This window comes from Carcharodon carcharias, chromosome 6, assembly GCF_017639515.1.
Source record: "Carcharodon carcharias isolate sCarCar2 chromosome 6, sCarCar2.pri, whole genome shotgun sequence".
NCBI lineage: Eukaryota > Metazoa > Chordata > Chondrichthyes > Lamniformes > Lamnidae > Carcharodon > Carcharodon carcharias.
The window spans coordinates 176,544,352-176,553,053 of record NC_054472.1 but is presented as its reverse complement, the minus strand read 5'-3'; positions in this window follow the sequence as shown (position 1 = coordinate 176,553,053).

Here is an 8,702-nt window from a genome sequence, read left to right as displayed (position 1 = left end):
ACATTTGGAGTCAAGTAGACTGCAAGTTTGGAATCATTAAAAGAAGCTAGGTGCTTGACATGCTAATGAATAAACATGGATGCTGGCTTAGCATGTAAGGTGTGAAGGGAATTTGCATTTGTAGATAAAAAAAGGGATTATTTAGATTTCAAAGGGATCTTAATCTGTTTACAACCAGCCAGATAAGCAAGGCTAAGGAGTGTGTTTATTTTCCCCAAAGTTTGCTGACAATATTGGCAGCATGAGAGTTTTTATATAACGAGGAAGATGCCATTTCAAAGACATATAGAACAATAGAATTTACGTATTAAAAAGAGAGAAACACATATCAAAGAGAATGAAAGGCTATGTGGGAGAAAGCCATGTAAGAACTTACAGAAGTGTGTGAAATAGCCTTGATGAAGCCTCCAGCCATGTGTGCATAAGTCTGTTATGTAACAAAACTGAAGTTGAGGAAAAGCCATTTGGAATTCCACTGTCAAGTGGGTATTATGTTAACTTACTGGTTCTGTTTTAAATCTAAAATCTATTTTGGATTGTTGCCTTAAAAGGCGTGTAACTGGAGGTCAAGTTAATTAGGACTTTTAGGAGTTATAGTAGTAAGTAATTGTAGTCTTATATATGTGCTTGAAACCTTTTATTTTGTTCATAAATATTTTAATTTAATTTTTAAAATCTCTAAAGGCCTTGGTGGACTTATTACTTCTGAATTCAGTGTACACATCCTCTCGTAATAAATACAAAATGCAAAACCATTGTGACAGAGCAACTAAGTTTCCTTCGTGGATTTGGTCTCTCTTAGCACACATCATATGCCACATCATAACAAATTGGTGGTTCTTTGCGGGATATTTGAAATTCCTTGATTTGGTTTGGCATTGGTGAATCTTAATGCTACAAGTACGAGAAGCACATTGAGTTCAGGAGTTGGTGTGAGGGATTTTGAAGTGGTGAGACTGAAAAAATGACATTATCCATGGCTAAAGCTTTTTTGGAAGTAGAATATATAACTCTGTAACTCTGGGTTACAAAAAGTATCTAAGAGTAGGTTAACAGAATTGGTGGATAAGTTGCAGTTGAGGTTATCTGTAGGAGAAAATAAATTAGACATAGTTGAAGTGATAGCACAGAATTTTAAGTTGGAAGTGATACCTGACACTAGTGAGTCACAGCTGGAGGTAGTGAGACTTCAGTTACAAATGAAGAAGCTTGAACTTGACCAAGCAATGGGAATGAAAAAGCTTGAACATAGCAACAGGAAAAGAAAAAGTAAAGGAAAGGGCAGAAAAAGAAATATAAAGAGAAAAAGAGAGAATATTTCAAAGAGAAATGGAAATGTGAAAACTTGACGTCCAGAAGGAGAGGTTAACAATGGAGGAAAGAGAGAAGGAGAGAGAAAGGGAATACCGGCTTAAAAAGTTGGGCTTTAAAAAAGTGATCTCAGATGCTGAGGAAGGATCTGATGATGAAAAACCTTCAACCTAAAACTCAGTGGGGAGATGTTTAAATTTGTGCAAGCTCTTCTGAAGTTTGGAGAAAGGGATGCAGAGGTGTTCTTTATTTAATTTGATAAGATAGCTGAGCAGATGAAATGGCCACAAGAGAACTGGACATTGCTTTTACAGTCTAGGTTAGTGGGTAGAGCTCATGAGGTTTATGCTTTACTGTCAGAAGAATTGTTGGTGGATTATGATGCAGTATAAAAGGCTATTTTGAATGCATATGACTTGGTTCCCGAGGCATACAGGCAGAAATTTAGGAATATAAGGAAACAGCCTGGGCAAACTTATAGTGAGTTTGAGAGGGTAAAACAAAGTAACTTTGACCGGTGGATGTGGGCATTAAAGGTAGAGACAACATATGCAGCTCTTAGAGAAGTAATTCTTTGGAAGATGTTAAAGATTCAATTCCTTGGGTGAGAACTCATGTGGAGGAACAGAGGGTTAAAACAGTAAGTCAAGCAGCAGAACTAGCTGATGATTATGAGTTAATTCATAGGGCTAAATCTGTTTTTCATCATCCTTTTAAATTGGACAAGGATAGGAAGTGGGAAGGTAAAGGAAAGTAGGTAGCCAGGGAAGAGGAGGAGTAGTTGGAAATTCTCAGGAAATTCTTTCTCAGGTTAAAAAGGTAGTTGATGAGGGTAGAAGTGGCACTCACATTGAGGTATTTTCATTGTAATAAAGTTGGGCACACAAAGTCAATGTGTTGGAGGTTACAGGGAAATTTGTTACAGTAATTAAAATGTAGAAAAGCTCTGGAAGTAAAAGCACTGTGGGTTCTGAGGTCCAGGCATAGGAAAAACCAATGGTTTGTGTACAAGTAAAGCAGGAAGAATCAGTAATAGGTAAATAAGTGGGAATATGTTCACAATTTACCCAAGTGAGTTCTGAAGAGCAGGTTTCAGACATGTTTAAAGATTTTGTATGTGAAGGGGGTGTCTTTATGTGTGTACAGGGTGGAGCAGGTAAAGAGATTAAAACTTTAAGAGGCACAGGGGTTAATCAATCCTTAATATTATGGGATAGTGATATTTGTTGTTCAGAGGGAGTATTGTAGGAAAAACTGATAATAAGTAGGGTTCATGGAGATGCTAAACCTATTCCATTGTGGAAGGTAAATTTAAAGAGTAAGTGGAAAACAGGTGAGGTGATTGTTGGAGTAGTGGAAACATTGCCCATTGCAGAGGTTCAATTCATTTTAGGTAATGATATAGCTGGGTCACAGATGTGGGTGATGCCTATTGTAGCTGAGCAGCCTGTGGTGATGCATTCAACAGAGATGTTTCAGAATGAGCATACTGGATTGTTTCCAGACTATGTAATAATGAGATCATGCTCACAGGTTGACACAGGAAGAAGAGGAAGCTAAAAGGCAGGGAAAACATGGTGAAGTTCAATTAGGTGATACTATCTTTGACAAGATTGTTCAAGAAGAGAGAATGGAAGAGAATGAGGCTAAAGTGTTTAGCTCAAGGAAGTTGGTAGAGTTACAACAAAAATATCCTTAAATAAAACAGTTAAATCAGACAGCTTACTCAGAAGCAGAGGCAGAATGTATTCCAGAATGTTATTATATTAAGGGTAATGTGCTAATGAGGAAGTGGAGACCGTATCAAGTTTCAGTAGATGAAAAATGGATGGAAGTGCATCAGGTTGTTATACCATCTAGATACAGAAATGAGACACGTCGTGTAGCTCATGAAATTCCAATTGGCGACATTTAGGAATTAGGAAGGTATGATGGTACATAGGAAATGGATGATCTTTAAAGAATTATTACATAATTTACAGCAATTATACACTCCTTCAAGGCACAAAAGCCCAACAAGAAAAGTCAGTCAGCTGTGGCTAACAAAATAAATTAAGGATTGTATAAGGTTAAAAGAAAAGGCCTATAAAGTCGCCAGAAATAATAGTAAACCTGAGGATTGGGAGGATTTTAGAACACATCAAAGAAGGACCAAGAAACTGATAAAGAAAGGGAGAGTAGAATATGAATGTCAACTATCAAAAAAGATTAAAATGGACTATAAAAGCTTTTATAGGTATGTAAAAAGGAAACATTTGGTTAAGACAAATGTGGGTCTATTACAGACAGAGTCAGGAGAATTTATAATGGGGAATAGAGAAATGGCAGAGAAGCTAAATGATGACTTTGTGTCTGTCTTCACTGAGGAAGGTACAAGAAATCTCCCAGAATTAGTGATCTAAGTGACTATGGAGAATGAGGAATTGATGGGAATTAGTATTAGTCAGAAGGTTGTATTGGAGATATTAATGAGACTGAAGGTTTATAAGTCCCTGGGACCTGATGTTCTACATCCCAGAGTGCTGAAAGAGGTAGCTGTGGAGACAGCGGATGCATTGGTGATCATCTTCCAAAATTCTATAGATTCTGGAATAGTTCCTGCAGATTGAAAGGTAGCCAGTATCAGCCCACTATTTAAGAAGGTAGGGAGAGAGAAAATGGGGAACTGCAGACTTTTAACCTTATATCAGTAGTAGGGAAAATGCTGGAAACTGGATAAATGGATACTTAGATTATAATGATTTGATTGGGCATAGTCAACATGGAATTATGAATGGTAAGTCATATTTGATGAACGTGTTGGAGTTTATCAAGGGTGTTACGAATATAATTGATAAAGGGGAGTCAGTGGACGTAGTATACTTGGATTTTCAAAAGGCTTTCAAAAAAGTCCCCCACAGGAGGTTAGTTAGCAAAATTAAAACACATGGGATAGGAAGTAATACATTGGCATGGATTAAGGATAGATTAACATGCAGAAAACAGAGTCAGCATAACCGGGTCATTCTTATGTTGGCAGATTGTGACTAGTGGGGTACCACAAGGATCAATAGTTGGGCTCCAGCTGTTCTCAATAAATATCAATGATTTGGATGTGGGGAACAAATGTAGTATTTCCAAGTTCACGAATGACACAAAGCTAGGTGAGAATTTGTAAGGAAGATGCAAAGGGGGATTTGGACAGACTTAGTGAGTGGGCAAGAACATGGCAGATGGAATATAATGTGGAAAAAAATGTGAGGTTATCCACTTTGGTAGGAGGAACAGATGTGCAGTGTTTCTTAAATGGTGAGAGATTAGAAAGTGTAAATATACAAAGGAATCTGGGTGTCCTTGTCCAGAAGTCACTGAAAGCTAACATGCAGGTGCAGCAAGCTATTAGGAAGGCTAATGGAATGTTAGCGTTTATCACAAGAGGATTTGAGTACAGGAGTGGTGAAATGTTGCTTCAATTGTATAGAACCTTGGTTAGACTGCACCTGGAATACTGTGTGCAGTTTTGGTCCCCTTACCTTAGGAAGAATATTATTGGCATAGACGAAGTGCAACAAAAGTTCAGCAGACTTGAGAGGTTGGGGAAACTCGGTGTGTATTCTCTAGAGTTTTGAAGAATGAGAGGTGATCTCATTGAAATTTACAAAATACCCAAAGGGATAGACAGGGTAGATGCAGGTAAGATATCACCCCTGGTTGGGAAACCAGGGGACACAATTTTAAAATAAGGGGCAAGCCACTTAGGAATGAGATGAGGAGAAAGCTTTTTGCTCAGAGAGTAGTGAATCTTTGGAATTCTCTACCCCAGAGGGCTGTGGAAGCTCAGACATTGAGTATGTTTAAAACAGAGATCGGTAGATTTCTAAATATCAATGACATAAAGGGATATGGGGATTGTGTGGGGAAAAAGGCATTGAAGTGGATGATCAACCATGATTGTACTGAATTGTCGAGCAGGCTCGATGGGTTGAATGGCCTACTCCCATTCTTATGTTTCCATGTTCCTAAATATACAAGAACTGTACTTTCAAAAGATTAATTAATATATTAGTTTTTTTGTAGGTAGACTGATTGAATCAGTAAGTAAGTGACCTGCTACATGAATCACAGGAACCAGGAAATCCCTGTATTTGATGCCTGGTCCTGGTAAAGCTGATGCCAGACAGGACTTCAACCTCTCCGCTCTAGACTGAAGAAAAATCACTCCTGTTTCTGATCATTATCCAGTGACCCTGACCTGGAAAATGTAAATATGCAAAATACTCAGAGGGCAATGTTGAGCTCAGTTACAATGCTGTAGTGTAGTAAAAAGCTTGGCAGTGGTTACAGTCTAGACTCACGCATGAAAAGGTTCAGGTGAGATATCAAAAGGATTGCGGAATATTTGGAACCATATCCCTTCAAATTGCAGGACAGACATAACAGAAACTAACTTACAGGTAGAAAGGCAAAATACTACATATTAGAAATAAAAACAGGAAATTCTGGAAATACTCAGGCAGCACCTGTGGAGAGAGAAACCGATGTTTCCGATGAAAGGTCATGGACCTGAATCTCCACAGATGCTGCCTATTTCCAGCCTTTTCCATTTTTCTGATTTAGGTGGCAATCCTGGGCAGTTTTTGATGGATAAACTATGAAGATTTTCTACCAAATTCCAGAAGCATGTTAACTGGAATGCAACAAATGATCACAGTTAAATATCAAGTTGAAATTTCATCTAAATCCCTTGAGACATGCACAAATTCTGTCAGCAAGACTGATTGTTTCTCAATTTTTCAATGAAAGCAAAAAAAAACTTGTATTTATACAGTGTCTTGCACAATCTCATGATGTCCTGAAGTGCTTTACAACCAATAAAGTAATGTACTTTAGAAGTGTACTCACAGTTGTAATATAGGAAATGTGGTAGCCATTTTGCACACAGTAATGTCCCACAAACAGTCATGAAATAACATCCAGACGTTCTCATTTTACTGATGATATTTGTGTGATAAATATGGGTTAGGACACCAGAGAGAACACTATTCTTTGAATAGTGCTGTGAGATCTTCTGAGAGAGCAGATGAGACCTTGATTATAATAAATTACCTGAAAGATTACACCTCCAACAGTGCAGCATTCCTTCAACACTGCACTAAAGTGCCAACATAATTATGGGCTCAACTTTCTGGAAAGGTACTACAACATGCTGCCTTCTGACTCAGAGGTGCGAGTGGAACTTCTGAGCCATGGCTGACACCTATGTTAAAAGTACTCAAACTCAATTTTACAAGAAGGGAATCCTGGTGAAGGAAGTAATGGACATAAAGCCTTTATTTTTTGAGACCAGCAAACAACACTAAAGAAGGGAGAAATGGGAAGGAGAGATTTGGTGGCTGAAAGACATTTGCGCAACAAAAAGTTGACAGCGTATCTAGAAGAGATTTAACAATATTTTTTAAATTGTTAAATAAAGACTATTCAGCAGCTAAGTCAAATGTGGAACTATAAACGATGTAAGTTGCTTCACAAACCCTGGTAAGTGTTTTCATTGTTTTGTATTTTCTTGATATTGTAGTATAAAACTTTTTTTTAACCTAGCAACAGAAACATATATTACAGGAAGGTTAAATTATTCTCAGTGTGCCATTGTTTTACTTTGTGGAGGTTCTGAAGATGGAGAGAAATTTCATAATTTTCCCCTCACCATAGATAACATTTGGATGTCCCAGTTTAGCTACAAGTCATTAACCACAAGCAGTACTAGCGCAAGCAATTTTCAAGTATGCAAACAAGTAACTGATAAAGAAATAGCTGCAGATGCTGGTGGCAGCCATATCATTTGTAAGCCTTGGTAGATTGGACATTCATTCTGCATCTGAATTTCTTAGGTTTTCCAAACCACTGGGATTGTCCTAGCATTTCCAGGAATTTAATACTGTTCTCCAGGGCACTGCTGTGAGCAGCCCAGGAGAAAAATCATAGGGGCCTTAAGAAAAATTGTGTTTTTGAAGAATGATCTTTGCCCACTTTTGTTACAAAGGTATTGGAACAAACAAAAAGAGGCTGTTTGACTGACAGTTACAAATTGGGTATCCAATTGGGTAATGAAAGGTGTGTTCACTTTTCAATTGGTTGTGGGAAGGTGGGTCGCAAGGGTGGACATGTCAGGTCATTAATGCCAAAAGTGTGGGGTTGGGGTGGGTAGATGCAGGAAGTCCAGCAAAAATTGGCAACCCTAGCAACTAGTGAAAGCCTATTTGTCATGTTGTCCTATGTCCACGTTTGATTGGATGTAATTCCTAGTTAGTGGTCATGTAAGTTGTTTTGAGTCCTGTCCAGAAATGTTTTTGTCAAAATAAATGCTGGAAATGTTGGAAAATTAGTGAAAAACTGATTAGTTTAATCAATTAATTCAAAACTGCTCTGTTAAACTGAAACCAGACAGAGAATATCATGGCAGAAAAGGCCCCTACTATTGTTACCTTTCTGGATTTTACTAAAAAAGTGGAAGCCTTGAGAATCTTGTGAATTTTTTGGAATTGTTTGTTAAGTGCTAAGTTACGAGTGTTTATTGTTTTAAAAGGATAGTGCATATTCCTACTTCATGTTGACATGGTAGCGAATTCCTCAATTTATTTTCATTAAGCACTCCATCAGCTACTGGTCCTGACCACTCAATGATTAGTTGATTCATTCAACACCATGAAAGGCACAGAATTGCTGATGCTAATTATGTAATAGTATAGAAGATTAAGGGGAGGTCTGATTGAGGTGTTTAAAATGGGTAAAGGATTGATCATGTAGATGCAGAGCAATTACTCTCTCTGCTGGGGTAATCAAGAATGAGTTGGGGGGGGGAGCTGCAGGGCTGTGGGGTGCGTGGTTGGAGCAGTGTCTTAAAATTAGAGCCAAACCATTTAGGAGGAAAATAAGGTAACTTTTACGCACATAAGTTGGTAGAAATCTGGAATTTTCTTCAAAAATGCTGAGGATCTTCTGTCCACTGGGTCTCCAAAAACTCAAATCGATAGCTTTTTGTTAGATAATGTTTAAGAGATATGGAGCTGAGGCAGCTAAGGGGAGTTGAGAGATAGCTTGAGTTGAGGCACAGATCAGTTATAATCTAACTGAGTGGTAGAGCAGTCTCAAGGTGTTAAATTGCTGATTCTTTCTGGCCCTGCCTTTCTAGTCAAGCATCAAATCAGAATTGATGGCAATCATATAATAGGATGTAACTGTTCAATTAATCTCATTCTTTATTGCTAATTTTTTTGTAATTAGTTTGTGTTGTTCTCCCAAATACGTCTTTTCCTCCCCATCCATTTACTTTATTTTGACACCTCCCCCTAAGTTTCTCCAAGTGCTGTTGCCACACCGACCACTCTCCAGTCAAAAGTGGAGGCAGGAGCGTC